Source organism: Eulemur rufifrons, chromosome 7, assembly GCF_041146395.1.
Source record: "Eulemur rufifrons isolate Redbay chromosome 7, OSU_ERuf_1, whole genome shotgun sequence".
NCBI lineage: Eukaryota > Metazoa > Chordata > Mammalia > Primates > Lemuridae > Eulemur > Eulemur rufifrons.
The window spans coordinates 137,804,810-137,821,575 of record NC_090989.1 but is presented as its reverse complement, the minus strand read 5'-3'; the positions used below and the strand labels follow the sequence as shown (position 1 = coordinate 137,821,575).

At 36.4% G+C, this 16,766-nt stretch overlaps 1 pseudogene; it reads right to left on the bottom strand.

Annotated features, from left to right (window-relative positions):
- The window catches only part of LOC138385806 (induced myeloid leukemia cell differentiation protein Mcl-1 homolog pseudogene), a 51,333-nt pseudogene extending 41,914 nt beyond the window's left edge, over positions 1-9,419 (bottom strand).
- Positions 9,420-16,766: the final 7,347 nt, after the last annotated feature.

Sequence of the window (16,766 nt, the reverse complement as noted above, 5' to 3'; positions counted from 1 at the left end):
TGGCAAATATGTGCCCTGTAAAACACAAAAGAGAAAGCAACAGTTTGGGTGGACACATAGCATTTTTCCTACTCTAGACATCTAAGTGGGGCAATTCAGGAGACAGAACTGGGAGACTGAATCTCAGAGGTCTGAACCAGAGAAAAGATTCAAAAATTATCATTACATACATGGTAGCTGAAGTTAGGATGAGGTGACTTAGGGAGCATGTAGATTGAGAAAAAAGGAATAAGAATGAAAACTGTAGGGGAAAAACCATAACTTCTTTTCTTTCCCTTTTTAGGTTCTTAACTGAGAAACTAAAAACACTCTCCTGAAAACAAAAATCAGATTAGCAAAAAAAAAAAAAAAAAAACCAAAAACAAGCAGAAGTTTATTAACATGTGTTGTACCCATCTTGCAGAAGAGGCCTCATTTCAAGAGTTTCTCTCTCAAGGCAGTGGCTTAGGGTCCCTGATTAAATAGTATTTTCATAAAGAGCTATAAATCCTATACAGTGACAAGAAAAAGGAGAGAGCAGTTCCAGTCTTTTAAAAGGTGGGGAAATGTGGAAAGACAATAAAATCTGTTCCCAGATTCCTCTGGTTCCTGCTGGTGCCTTTTCTCTCGGCCAGAAAGCAAGTGCTGTCTCCGGTAAGGGAGGCTTTACATCCTGTCATCAGGCAAACAGGCTGAGGCAGAGTGTTTACCTGCATTTTCAGTGTCTTTAATTTAACAATCCTCTGTTTGTCGGGGTCGGGGGTGGGGGGAGCGGTTAGGATATTTTGGTTTGGCTCAAACCCAAAAGAATGTGTAAGCACAGGGAGAGGAAGAGGAAAGATGCAGAGAGGAAATGGCCAGAGAGGGGAAGTTAATCCAGATGACAGAATCAGACAAGGAAGGAAGTCTGTGATGCCACATGGTACAGAAAGGCAAATCAAATACGGACAATAAGGCTTCTGTTGACCTTGACAACCAGAAGATCATTGTTAGCCTTAACATAAGCAGTTTCAGTGAAGTTCAGGAGCAAAAAACAATGATTGGGGATTGTAGAAAAAATGGGAAATATGGACAACATGTATCTCTTTAAATTCCTTAAATGCAGTGAAGGAAAGGAGAGAGAGAAGGCAACTAGAAGGGTAGGGATGCATGGGTGATGGAACACTCCATATATTTAGTCAGCAACCATTTTATTTCCTATTTTTATTAGTCAGAAATACTTAATTGACGAATAGATTCTGATCAATGCAAACATAGTGGTTTGCTATAATTCCAATGCAAAAGAATATACTGCTTTACTCAGATGTAATGTCCATATCTAGAGGTTTGAATTATTGATTGCAATTTGTCAATTCTTTACTATTTATGTTGACTTGGAGCCCCCAGGTGGAGAGTCCATGTTCCCTATGAAGTTGCTCAAACGTGTGGCTGTCATGAATTCTCATAATTAAATTTTGTAAGAGGAGGATTTAGGCTTTGTAGAAAATGCAAAATAGTCTAGTATTGGGCAGGATTAGAATAAGAAAAACATGATATTGTTGGGGAAAGGAGCAAAGCCAGAAGAAAAATTATATTCGCTAACAAACATGCTATGTGGAATGTTCATTTAGTTATATATTTAAATGGCTTACTAATTCCTTTTTTAAATAATAAAATATTTGTTTGTTTTCCTTATATTTCTTTGTTTTTGTTTGTGTGGTAAGAACACTTAAGTGAGAATTTTAGTAATTTCTTAATTGCTGTATGAAAACAGAAACAATTGCAATCCCTCTCCAGAGTCCCAGGGAGAGTGGGAGGGTCAATATAGGGTTTAGATGCTTGCTGAGCCTCAAAGCTATGTTATCTCTATGAGACACTTGTTAGATATAAGCTCATGTTGTTATTCAAAGTGATTGGGGAGTGGCTTAAGCTGTTGGGAAACATTTACTTCCCTCTCCCCACTGCCTCTTCATATAGGATTCCTCAATTCTTAAGCCTGAAAGCCATCCCATAGTAAGCCTAGAAATTCTGAGCCTGGAAAGCCGATGCCTTTGTTACTCTTAATTGTGTCTCCCCACAGCACCTTTGCAGAAGTCCCTGGCCATGGGCTGCAAAACGCACTTAATTCTCCTCGGCGGTGTAACAAGAGGAAACAGGGGGAGGGAAATCACATTTTCACATGAGAAATTATGATCAGCTGTGATCCTCTGCCAGCCCATGAATTTCAAATGGCGCTCCATTTTCAAACGCACTATTCCGGTCCTAATCAGCCAGTCGAGAGCAGCCGTGGGAGTTATACTTCACAAGCACTTTGGCTTACTGAACACTCACAGGAGACTGCAAGTGAGCTTTCAGCTGATAAAATTTGCCGCTCAGAGTACAAAGGGAGTGTAAGTAAACCTGTCTTTACAGGCTCAGCATTTGAAGCAAACTAAAGCGTGGCTTGCAAGCGTTTGATTGTCACAGACTCGGGGCAAAGCCTGAATTTTCAATAGGTGATGACCTGGGGTATTCTCTGTGCTGAAGGGGGCAGCATTTTCTCATTGCATAACTGGGTTGGAAAGGGACAGACACACTTAATTTCTAGTGCTAGAGAAACAGCAAGAGGGACAAGCCTTGCTTTCTGTAGCTTCCTGGGAAATTAGATCTATTCCACAGAACACACAAATTCCAAATACTTAGCCCAGATGAATCCCAACAAGCAAAACTGTAGGTAGATTTCATCCTCGGGTTACGGTAGCTAAAACAGTTTTCCATCATCCATAACCTTGTGGAAGTAACACATGTAAATATCAAATTATGTGAATATAAAATTAAGCCACCATTTTTGCTTTGTTTTTGTTTTCCATCTGGAGGGTAAAAATGTCTGACGGGTATAGTCAAATTAATGCCTTTAAGACAAATCCTAGCTTATTGACAAACCAATAATGTTCACTGTTGATCTTAAAAACCTCTCCTTGTTACAAAAATATAAAGCCTAAAACTAGCGGCATTAGGTGATTGTGTTTACGTACGCAGACCTGCAAGCACGCTTGCTGGAGTCTAGTCTATGGCGCCCTCTGGTGGAAAGGAATCACTATCTTGTCTCTTAATTCTTAAAACTTGTCAATTTTCAAATAAATCTAGTTCAGTTCTGTTTTGTTTTCTCAATGACCATAAAAGTCCCTTACTTTTGAATATTCTTCTTTTGGCATCACAATGCAAAGCTATTTCTTGCTTCCAGGCCTCATGATAAATGATACAATAACTTCTCAATTTTTATAAATGAAGATGACATTATGTCTTCAATCCACCATGACGAAAGAAGCTTAGAAGTACTAATGGAAATATGGAAATCTACGTGATAACATAGGGTGTTGCCAAGGAAGGCCGACTAACTGAAGTAGTACTTACTTTAGTAAATTCTTCAAAACCCTTCTTCCATACCCCAGGCTTTCAGACGTAGAAACTCACTTTCTCAGTGCCTAAAACTTTATCAGGATCAGGAATGCTAATCAGATATAGGTAGATGTGTGAGCTTCTTCAGAGCAGAATCTATGTGTTTTGTTCGCCCTGATATAGAGTGTCCCCAGGCCTCAACTAAAATGCCTTCAGGGACAGGCAGGTAACATAAATGGGTGAGATTGTAAGAGCACAGAGCCAGTGGGAATTGGATAACATATGCCCTATTTAAAGGCATTCGATTTTTATTATTTCAAAATACTCTCTGGCCAAATAAATAACAATAACAACAAAAGTATTTAATAGTTGATATTAATAGAAATAAACACTATTATTACTATTATTATCATCATCATTATATTTTCATTTTATGGACTCTACTATTTGGTTTATGAAATTTAAATAATACCCTTTGTTCCCACATATTAGCCATTCACTAATAAATAATAAACACCTTTATTCAATTTCCCCTTTCTTCTTTTTTAAGTTTAATCTTAATCCTTCTGTTCAAGTTTCTCTAGTCATTTCTCAGTTGGATGAAGCTCTTCCTCTAGTCAACTCTTCAGGAAAGGCTCAGAAGTATAACATTCCCCAAGTTTTTGAGTGTTTGAATCTGTTTTTCTATGGCCTTAATACTTGAAAGACAGTTGGCTGGATGTAAAATCGTGGGTCATATATCCTTACCTAGAATGTCTTGAAATTATTGCACCACTATTATTTTATTTTACCCACTACTGTCCAGATCCTACTGATTTTATATTTCATTAAAAATGTGGTCTTTTTTCCTGGAGTAGCAGATTTTTAAAATTTCTATAGCATTGACGTCTGTTTCCTAGGATATGTCCCAGAGTTGCTCCTTCTGGTCACATTGACTTCTTTCAATACGCATAAATTTTTTAATTTCTGGACAGTTCTCTTTGATAATACTTTTAAATATTTGTTTGTTTGACTGTTTTGTTTTTCTTGGATCTTCTTCCTATCTTGTGTATCACTGTCTTTATTACTTCCTTTTTCTTTCTCTAGGCTGCTTGCATTCCTCTCCTAATGTCTTTTCTATTTTTAGTTGATACTATACTACCTAGGTTACTTATAATTTACTCTCTACTTCTGAGACGTTTGTCTTTTTCTTCAATTTTTTTGTTAGGATTGGTCAATTCTCATACTACATCTTCCTGTTTTGGCCCATTGCTAGTCTGAATTTTTTTCTAACATAAGATGTTCTTTCATATTTACAAATACTTAAAGATACTTAATTCACATCAGAGTGCTATTTTATAGGTTTTCTCTGTTTTATTATTTCTCTTGTGGGAACATTTTCATTAGCTGAGGATTTTTGATTTTCATGTTCTGTTTTCTTCTCATAATAGCTTTCTATGGCTATTGCTCTCCATTTTCTGTTTATTTTTAAATGGCCTAAATTTTCCTGGGTGAATAATAGCATGTGTTTCTGAGATGAGAAGCCTGGGATTTAGGTGGTTTACTATGTTTCTAAGTTCAAGAATGCACTCTTTGGTTGGCACAGTGAAAGGCAGGTTATTTAATGGAGTGTTTGTGAGATGGGGAGGGCAGTGTGTCTGACTCTATAATTCTTTTTTGTTTCTGGAAGACCCTTAATTTATAAACTTGTTTATTTCTTTCTCTTCACTCCCAAGCCTCTAAGGGAGGACTTTCCCTGCCAATATAGCTGCATCTCTTCCAGAAGCACTGCTTTCTCAAGACAAACACTTTTGAGCTCAGGCACTTCCAAATCCTTTCCAGTTGATCTACCATACGTTAGTTATCTATTGCTGTATAACAATTAACCCAAAATTTAGTGGCTTAAAACAACAAGTATTATGTATTTGCAAGTTGGATACTCCCAACAGTCTTGACTTATAGTTATTAATTAATTATAATTAATTAATAATTATATAAGAATTGTGTTTATAATATATTCATATTATAATATACTTATTATATGATACTTATAATAATGAATTATAATTAATTCTTCCAGCAGTCTTGACTTATAAATATTATCATTTCCATTTTAAAGATAACTAGAGATTTAAAGAGGTGAAACATCTTGTCCAAGGTCACACTTACTTCTTAGTAAGTGGAGGATCTGCAGTTTGAACCCAAAGCTCCCAATGACAAAAAAAAAAAAGAAAGATTTTTGACTGAACTTGTGCATATATAGGCTGCTGGAATGTGTAAGTATATGTTTGTAAACTTTCCCCTCCACTGAAACTTCTCAAAGACAGAAATGATGTTTGTTTCATCATTTCTAGTTAAGAGCCAGTGTTTAACAAAAGTTACCATCAGGAGAGGAATAAATTCTTCAAGGGACTGTTCATCTGTTTCTTTTGATTTCTGGCATTAAAGATCTTTGTAGTCCTGCTAGAAATTTTCCATCAAGGTTATTCTCCAAGTTCTTGTGGATGACTTTGAAATTTAAATTTTCCCATCATCTTCTAGAATGAAGGCTGAGGTTAAAAAGGCATATTTCATTTTCTGCTTTTCCCCATGGCCTTCAATGTCTCTTTCTTCTCACCATTATCCTTTCCCTCATCTATGATATATCTGAAAAATGTTTTACTTATATCTTGAGCTGGCTCTCTTCTTCCCATTTCTCAGTTCTCTAAGCTTCTAAAGCTGCATCTTCCCTGTGGAACTTATGCCAAATATAATTACCCTGCACTGTTTGGGAAAGGCTTAGATTTGTTTCATAGGTTGTTTCTTTAGCCTTAATAAGTACAGACACTTACTAGCTGGCCACAATTTCCTTCTCCCCTCTGTGGGTTGCATTTCATTGCTCGTTAATGTGTAAATCATAGATTTCTCTAATTACATACTGCTGTTTTTTCCTTTCAACTCAGAGTTTGAAAATTAGTAAAGGGCTGGGACCCTGACAGAAATGTCTAGAATGGTTTCTTCACACACATTTGGGTATGCTACTGGGACAGAGTAAATTTAGCTTCAATGTGTGTTTGTCTGTGTGGTTGGCTACTCTCTAGTTCAATTTCTCTTTGATTCTGACATTAAGAACACAACAGTCAGTGTGTAAGGAAAACACACATCTCAAGAACCTCAGCCTTGCAAACTGAAAACTGGGAATTCAAATGAACTAATCAACTGTTCAGTAAATACTATAGTAATTTTGCCATTTCTTGTTTTTTTTTTTTTTTTTTTATTTTATTTTATTTTTTATTTTTTTTTTTATTTTTTTTTTTTTCAATTTAGTTTTACAGAATCAAAGAGTCTAACAGTATATCTTGTTAGATACAGTATGTCCTCATAATGTATACATTATTTCTTGTACAATGATATGAAATAATATGGGAAATATTCATGATAAATTATTAAGTGAACAGTGCAAGTTAAAAACAATAGTTTCATATTTTTTTTCCCCACCCCCCCTTTCCCGAGTCAGCACCTTCAAGTGTTACCACTCCCCAAACGGTGTGCAATGCACTCATTGTGTAGGCATACCCCCATCCCCTCCCCCACCCCCCACCTCAGTCTGATGTCCAATTGGTGTCATTCCCAGATTTGTGTTTAGGTGATGATCAGGGAAACCAATTTTCTCATGTCTCCTAAAAATTTAACTCTGAAATTGCCAATCTTTGTGCTTCTGGTAAAAAGCCAGAAATGCTTTTTTACCTGCCCATAAACTTATTTTATTTGAATCAACTGTAGCAATTATTTGAACCAGTTTGTGTATCAAAAAACATGTAAAGCTGATTATAATTAGGATTATTTTTGAAATTCTTCTAATGAACGAAAACCAAAATATAGTTTCTTTCTCACCATGTAGTCTTGTACCCTGCAGCATTGGTGTCAGAATCTGAGGCCATGCCGACCAGACACTGTCTGGACCTACAAAATCATAATTTGCATAATTTGCATTTTAACAAGATCTCCTAGTGATTCTGTGCACATTAAAGCTTGGGAAGCACAGTTCATTATCATAGATGCCTCCAAAATACTTTGCTTTGAAATATATGGATAATTCAACCAAATTTCCGAACAACAAAAAAAAGGTAGCTTAGATAGCATTTATATAAATCCAACCTACAGAAAGAATTCAAGTTTTCAATAGAGTTTTCAGCTGATTTACTTTGTTCCTATAAGGGGCACTACTTAAAAATATTCACCATATTATAACATTCATGTTTGTTTCTGTTTCAGAGTATTTCTGTTGGCTAGAACTTAATTCAAAGAGGATTATAGAGTTGATGAAGAGAATACCACCACTAAGAAGGGTGTAGTCATTAAAACCAATCTCAGTTTCTCAAGGAGTGAGGATAAAGCCATGTAGAGATGGGAATTTTTATCACCAAATATTTAGGCTTCCAGCTTAGGTGTTTTTGTGTGTTTTACTAAATGAGTATTGATTTCGTTCTCCTTTTTAAGGAAACATCAGATGAAATCTTTCATTCTTCTTTAAGAGCTGCTCTGAGTGGTTGGTTTGCCATTCTGATCTTATGTTTTTTTGAGTCGTGGTGTTGTGGATTGATTTGGCAATGATTCAAGTGTGGCTAAAATGGCAAAGGATTATTTGCTTATAAATTACAATATATTATACCAGATCTCCCTATTTATTTCCCTTATCTCTGAAATAGAATTTTAAAAACAAAAACAAAAACAAAAAGCTCAACAAAATTAGCAGTCTTGCAAATGACTAGAAAATATTTATCAGCATAGTAAAAACAAACAAACAAAAAAATAGATCTCTGCTCATTACCCTGAGTAATAACACAAAAGAGGTCTACCAAAAGAATTGATATTAAAATTCACTAAGTGATTGGCTGGAATTCACTAGATAGAAGGACTCTCTCATTGAAGAACTTTTAATCATCGTATTTTTCTTTCCATTTATAGAAAATTATTTCTGGTCAAGGAAAGTTGGGGGTGAGGAAAGTTGGGGGTTGGATAAACAACTGGGCAAATGTGGTGGAGGCATTTACTTGACGCTTCTGTTGTACCCTTGTCAAATGACTTTATTCCAAGTACTCTTTCTTGGGATACTGATCTAAGGAGGGGCACTGTTAAATGTTTTTGCATGGAAAATACTTTTGAGAAATTTCCATAACCAAATTAATTAAAGTTAAAGGTTATTAGGTATGAAATGTCCGATTTCCTTAAGTACTAAGTTTGACAGTTGATATCTCTGACATTTCACTTTTACGCTTCCTGTTTTACTTTTATTGTGAAGATACATCCTCAGTCTTTCAAAAGCATGTTTTGGCTTGTGATTATCTTTCGATTTTTTAATATCAATTTTTGTGAAATCATGGAAGTCAAAAATTCGTGTTTATTTTTGAAGATGAGTTCTGTCGTGGAACCAGTGCAGCACAGACAGCTTGAAATATCAACGAAGTGTTCGGGAAGGATGTGGCTAATGAATGCACAGTACATCCATGGTTTGAGAAGTTCTATTCTGGTAATTTTAATCTTTAAAATGAGCCACATGGGTGACCTGAGACCAAGGTGGATAATGATGAGCTGAAAGCTGTAGTGGAAGCAAATCCATCTCAACCTATGTGTGAATTAGCAGCAAGTTTTGACGTTGCTATTCCAACAATATTGGACCGTTTGAAACAAATGGGCAGGGTCAAGAAGCTGGATAGATGGGTACCACATGAATGAAACAAGTGTGAGAAAAGAATTGGTCTCAAAGCTTTCCTTTCTTTACTATCATGACATAATGGTGAACCATTTCTACACCGTATTGTTATGTGTGATAAAAAATGGATTCTTTTTGACAATTGTAAGCGTTCAGCACAATCGTTGGATAAAGATGAAGTGCTGAAACATAATCCAAAACTGAATATTCATCAAAAAAAAAGGTAATGGTGTCTGTTCGGTGGTCCAGCGCTGGTATTATCCACTACAGCTTCAGGAAACCTGGTCAATCAATTACAGCTGATGTCTACTGCAAACAGTTGGATGAAATGATGAGGATGGTTGTGATTAAGCAGTCGAGAGTGGTCAATAGAGACAGGGCGATCTTCTTGCAGGACAACGCTGGACCGCATGTTGCATAAACCACGCTGCTCAAACTGCAGAGGCTGGACTTGGAAACTCTCTGTCATCCACTGTATTCACCAGAACTTGCACCAACTGACTGTGACTTCTTCCAGGCTTTGAGTCACTTCTTGCAAGGAACAACATTTAATTCTCAACAAGCTGTGGAAAACACCTTTTATGATTTCATCACCACTTCTCTCTTTATTTTTTGTTCAATTACACATTTTATTTTTAGGGATGTAAAAATAAAATGCAAAATAGAATGGCATGGTAAAGAGAGCATGGGACAAGGATTGGACAAACCTGTGTTTAAATCCTGGCTCTGTCAGGTCACACAGTGGGCATCTGTAAGGTGCAGCTGCCACCAGCTACCCTCAGGTCATTGCCACTCTCTCTCCAGGCTTCTTCGCTGCTGGTATAAACAAGCTACCGTTAAGACGGCAAACCTGTATCCATAGTTTAGGCGCATACTTTCATTAATTGTACTGCTTCTTGTTTGAGATATAATAAACTACGCTTTTGATTTGAAATGAGACATTTCATATTTAATACTGTGGGGCAGCATGGCTTTATGCCATGTGGCTCACTTTCATCCTTTAAGGCTGTTAAAAAAAATAGCTACATAGGGGCAAAAAGTTAATATTTTTTATCACCCATCACAAGGGCTACAGCTGACACTCCTATAACGAAAGACAGGTTAGCAAGAGAAAAACAAAACAAAATTATTTAACAAAGTTATATGTGAAATGAAAAGTTTCAGAAACAATGACCCAAAGACCCTGGGAAAACTATATTTATTTGCTTAGGTTAGATAAAAAATGGACAGTTATGTAGAAAGGAATGTGATTGGGAAAAAAGGGTATGATTTACTGGTAAAAGACTGAGGTAGGGAGCACATCAAGGTCTGTTTCTTCAGGTTCTTCTTGGCCTCTCAGTGTAGCATTCCTTCCCCCGACCCTGGATATGGAGCAGGACCTCTCTGGAATGAGTGTCTTATGACCTACTTTCAGGCAATGTTGGTCAGTAAATTCCTTTAAACCACCCTTTATAAAATTAATAAAGGGCCACAAGGTGGGAATCGTGGTAGGGGCCTGAACTCTGTAAAAGTATAGTTATAGTTAAAATATATATATATAACCAGCCATTGTTCTCTAGCTTGCTTTCCTGCTTGTAGTCATATACATGATGGTCATAAAGATTTTTAGTTTTCTTCATTGCTCCCATAGATCACACCACCCATGTGGAACTTAAGGCTAGTTCTTGATATATCTCCCAGGCCCTGCATTCCGGTGGATTTGCTGACGCACCCAGACCCATGAGACCCCCACCCAGGAACTGATCAGCACATGAAGACAATTCCTACATCCCTACAATTCCACCCCAAACCCAGCAAATCAGCAAATCCAACTGCCTAGCCCTTTGCCCACCAAACTCTCTTTAAAAAACATTTCTTCCAAATTCTTGGAGAGATGCATTTGAGAAATCACTCCCATCTCCTCACGTGGCAATATTAAACTCTTTCTCCACTGTAACACCTACTGTCTCAGTGTATTGGCTTCCTCTTGAGCAGGAGGTGATGAACCTGGCTGGGCTGTAACATGACCATGTTTCACACAGAAAGGTGGAGAAGTCAGAGTGATCTTGCTTCTCAGGCCCTCTCAGTTTCCTTTAGTTCGAAGTGCTTGGGGAGAGGTAATATTTTCTGAGTCCCAAGAGCTGCAAATCTATTGATACTCCTCCTATCTAGTGATAAGGTTTGTGGTCTATCCCTTGCATTTGAATGGACCTGAGACTCTTTTGCAACCAATAGAACACATCAGAAGTGATGCTGTATGACTTTTGAATTTGATTTGAAAAAGTGACTCTACTTCTTTTTTGTTCTTGGAGCACTGAGCAGCTCTGTAAAATGTCTGACTACCTTGACATCACACAGTGAAGACAGTAAGTGTCTAGGTAGTCTCAGCATCAGCCTGGTCTTCAAATCCTCTCCCAGCCAAGGCTTCCCAGCTGAGGCCCCAGGCAACATCAAGCAGAGACAAGCCCTTTCTGCTGTGCCCTCTCTGAATTCCTGGCCCACATGATCAATGAACACAATCAAATTATTGCTTTAGGTCACTAATTTTAAGGTGGTTTGCTTCACAGCAACAGTAACCAAAACAACCTCTCTTCCATGTTTCTAGCCATTTCCCCAGGGCCCAGAGTTCTATGCTATATATTATATATATCTTATGTTCCAAAACAATAGCTGAAAATATATAGAATTTTGACTATGAATAGGACCTTAAGTTGTATCAAATCCAGACTTCTCCCAAATTGAATAATTTTCATAGAGCCATATTTGCATACCAAATTTATTATTAATAATTTTCTCTCAATTATCTTACTTAACCTTATTTTTAGTGATACCAGCCATGATATCAGAATTTTGGGGCTAAATTATATTCTTCTAACATTATGCATACTCATACTAAAAATACGGAAAACATACTTATCCATGTATCATCAAATAACATGTTGTATATTACTCGTGGCACATGTACTCCAATTTTAAAGATAATCATCTGATACAAACCTTTTGTGGAAGGAAACAACTCCTTCTGGTCATAGTCTAATTGTGTTCTTGGCTCTTTTTAAGATTGAAGAATAAACATCATTCTACTGTTCTGCCAACTTCTTCTCCTTTGGCTATCTCTCCAAAGGCACTTTTTTGTCTTTTATACTTTGTTCAGATTTATGCATTTTATACATTTTATTTCTACTAAGTGAATTTTATACCTTTTATCTCAAATATAATAGAGTCCACCTCTGATGGTAACTGCTTCTTCAACTGTTGAATCTGGTCTTTACAAAAGTTGTCCCTGACTAAACCCTCCCCCAAAATAAGGCAGAAGGGATAATTAGAACACATTTCTGTATATATGAGCAATGAAACAGGATACGTGATATCAAAAATGATGTTGAGGCATAAGGCTACCCAAAGTGTGCTATGGGGGCAGGCTCCAGTGGGTGAACAGTTTAATGCTGGCCTAGGGTAGGTACAAAAATTGAGAATCAGCATTTTAATTCTTTTGTAGCAATTTGACAGAGTAGTTTAATGTCAGTTGAGTCTAATAATAATTAAAAATTCAGGTTTTAATTTTATGTTTCTTTATTTTATTTTATTTTTTGTAGTAATAAGTTTTTGTTGTGTTTTACAAAAGAATTGGTTTGCAATGAACTACAAATTAAAAAAAAAAAAAACAATGATCCTTTACCATAGATAGTTTGAGAAGCATTTGTATAAAAAACAAAATAGAAGATAAAATATTCTTTTAAAAAGAACTCAGAATATTGTAAGAATATCATCTCATTTTTTAAAAAAAGATATAATTTATGGATATTGTAGAAAAAAAGTAGAAAGAAGCATATACACTAGTATGCACCCATATTCTAGCATTAACTGTCACTGAGTGGTGGGACATGACCAAAAAACGCATATCATAATCAGAAAGTTTTTAAAAAAGGAAGTGGAAGTATTTGTTTTCCTACAATTGACTCTTTTACTTTCTTTACCCCAAATGCTCTGTCTGATTTTCAGTAGTTGTAAACATGAACACCACCTCTCTCAACAACGTTTACAAGTAGCTTCAGACTGAATTCATTTTATAGGAGAGCTTTCAATTAAATCCAACATTGCTGGAACATAATGTTTATAAACATTTAGGCAAAGCATAATAAGGCTTTAAAACAGAGCTAGAAACACGTTTAGTCATGCCTTGATCCTGGATTACCTAAATTTCTGCTTAACAGATGCAATAAAATACAGTTTCTGCCAAGATGCTCTTGTCTACTTTCAGTAATAACCAAAGTGATTCTCATAGATCAAATGGGCTCATCAGATACTGAAACATGGAAACACACTCATATGTAATTGGTATTCCACTTTGTGGCCATTACCTATGTGATGTAATGTAGCTGAAGCAATAATGAAATTTGAAGTCAAATTTGAAGTTTGACATTGAATGCCAATTCATCAGCTGGTTCTACCATAATGAATGTTTCAAAAATCAGATATTAAGTATGTAATAAACTGAAGATAAACTTTATTTCATATATAGGGTTTTAAAGTAATCAATAAGATTTTATTTAAAAAATTATAAATGAACCTAAATATAGGACACTAAACTCAATCTGCTATTACATTGCATGAAGGCCTAGTTGTAGTTGAGATATATAGATGTCATTGCTAGTTTAGGGATAAATTTCAGAAAAAAGTAAGATTTTCGTCTCAAAGTCCCTAGTCAACCTATTTGCAATCTGTCTTCTACACCAGTCTACCACAGCTGTATTCAATAATATTGCTCTCTCTCTTCTTGAAACTGACTCCTTTCTTATTTCCTATAACACTGTATTTCTCCTTCTAGCTCCAAACAATATTTTCTCAGCATCTTTTCTTGGTTTCTTCTACTCTCTCCAGACTTTGTGTGACTGCTGTTCTTTTTTTGGTCCAATTTTATGTTCATTACTCATTTTCTCCGTGAGCCATTTTATTAAGTCTCATGATATTAGCTACCAACTATAACCTAATGGCTTATCCTTTTCTGTCTTCACTCCTGATACTGTCTCAAACTTTGAGTTATGTATACAGCTGTTTGCTAAAGTGTCTCATCTAGATGTTCCACTAAGAGTTCCAACTCAAAATGTCTTATATTGACCTCGTTAATCTTTTCCACAAAAGCTATTTTCTGTTCTACTAATCCTGTTCTCAGTTTTTGGAACAAATATATCTTTTAGTCACTCTAATCAGAACCTAGAGAAAGTTGTACAATGTTTCCTAAACTCCATATCCATTCAACCACTGAATCTTTCTAACTTCCTCTCTCTGCTTACCACCTTGTGCTGCATAACAAACAGTCTGAAAATCTGAGTGGCCTCAACAATAGCTATTTTTATGGGTCTACAGAGTGACTGTGATTCTGTTGATCTAGGCTGTTCTTAGCAGAGATGCTGTACTTCAGACTCAAGACAGCTGTGCTTGGCTTCAGCCTGAGGGTGAGACTCAGGTGTGCTCCACGTGTCTTTTATCCTCCTGGAATAAGAGGCTACCTAGAGTGTGTTTTATGGTGATGAAAGAAGCTCAAGAGGGCGAACTGCACAATCACATTTCAAAACTCTGTTTATAACAAGTCCACTAATATCCCATTGGCCTAAGAAAATTATACAGCCATGCCCAAAGCCAAGGGGTGGGAAATACACTCTGCCTCTGGTGCAAGGTACATCACCGGGTAAATGCTGTGAGTGTTTAATTCCAAAGCAGGAAGAGCACAAAAATTAGAGACCAATGATCCAATCTACCACAATATCTTAAATATTTCTTACCTCTATCCTTCGTCCGTCCCCATTCTAAAAGGAGTGTCCCTATTTCATTACTAATTATCTCTACTCAAACTCTGAAGTAACATTCTCTCTGATCTCCCACCAATTCAAACCTACCCTCTGCAATGCAGCCAGAGTACTCAATAGAAAACACAAAGCAGACCATGTGACTCCACTCATTAAAGTTCTTCAGGGCCTCCCCATTGCTTACTAAATAAAATCCAAGATCTTCAGCTGTGCCTACAATATTCTCCGATGCACACTCCTGCCTTTCTCCACAGCTCCTCTCCCCAACTCCTCTCCGGACTTTGTGCTTCAGGAATAATGAAATGCACATAGTTCTCTATGTGCTACAGTTCCACAAATTTCCACATCCTTCTGCTATTGTTCACACTGTTCCTTCTCCTGAAATATTCCTTTATCTCCTCATTCATCTGGAAAATTCTGGCTTGTCCTTTAAGACCTAACTCGGATGTTACCTCTGTGGTGAGTCTTTGGATTCCTTCAAACTGGTTTAGTGCTCTATGATAGCCCTTCCTATGTTGTATTCAGTGGGTTTATACAAAGTTCTTTCTTTTCCAACATACCCCCAAAGAAAGTCAAGAGATACGATTTTGGTACTCTCTCAACTTGAATGGGGAAGAAAAAAATATATATATATTCGTTTATTTTTACTAACATCCAACAGAAATTTAACATTTCCTTTAATCATGATTGTAAGCAACAAACCACAGTATGATTTGAAGTGCTTTGTCGCCTATAGAGATTACAAATAATTTCCCATCACATTACAATTTTTGCAGATAATTCAAAATTCCAGAAGTCATTAAATCTTATTTATGGCATTATTAAAGAAGCTCACAAACTATTTTATCAAAAAATAAAATATTTTGATAATTTTTCAATACAACTGCTTTGTTTCATCCCCATACCTTTTTTTGTCTCTAAAAACATTTTCTGAGAGGACGTTACTAAATGCTAAAGAGATACCTCAGACACTCAGACAATTAAGAACCCTGAATAATGCTTCTCTCTTGGCAGTTTGACAATTTCATTGCAAATAGTACCGGAGAATTCAAAACCTTGATGAATATCTGAGTCAAATATTCATCTCTTTTAAAATTTTTTATTAGTGTTTTTATTTTGGTTTTTATTTGTTTGAAAGAGGTAACACACTCACAAAATAAAAATGCAAAAATTGTAAAATATACAGTAAAAAATCTCCTTGGCAAACTAGTATCTCCCCATGGAATAAATCAGTGTGATGACTTTCTTGTGACTATTCCCAGAGACATTCCATCCCTGTACAAGCAGATTGTGGGTGGGGGTGTGTGTAAACACAAAAGAAAAATTTTAAAATATATCAACACACACACACACACATTCTCCTTTTTGCAACTCTGCTGGTAGCATGACATACATCCGTCTGTACCTTTTATTTTTCAAAATGATAATCATCTCTCATTACTCATCTCCACCATTACTGTTGGAGATCAAAGTAAGAACTCCTTGGCATTCAACTTTAGTTGTTTGTCGCATATTTGAAGACAATAAAATTGTAATCTAAATAAAATTTTAAAAACTAAGTATAGGCTGGGCGCAGTGGCTCACGCCTGTAATCCTAGCACTCTGGGAGGCCAAGGTGGGAGGATCACTCGAGGTCAGGAGTTCGAGACCAGCCTGAGCAAGAGTGAGACCCCGTCTCTACTAAAAATAGAAAGAAATTATCTGGCCAACTAAAAATATATATAGAAAAAATTAGCCGGGCATGGTGGCGCATGCTTGTAGTCCCAGCTACTCGGGAGGCTGAGGCAGTAGGATCCCTTGAGCCCACTTGGGGTTGCTGTGAGCTAGGCTGATGCCATGGCACTCACTCTAGCCCAGACAACAAAGCGAGATTCTGTCTCAAAAAAAAAAAAAAAAAAAAGAAAGAAACTAAGTATAGCTCACATACACTACCTCAAATATAGTTTTTTTTTTTCATTTTGAGCCTGAAATCC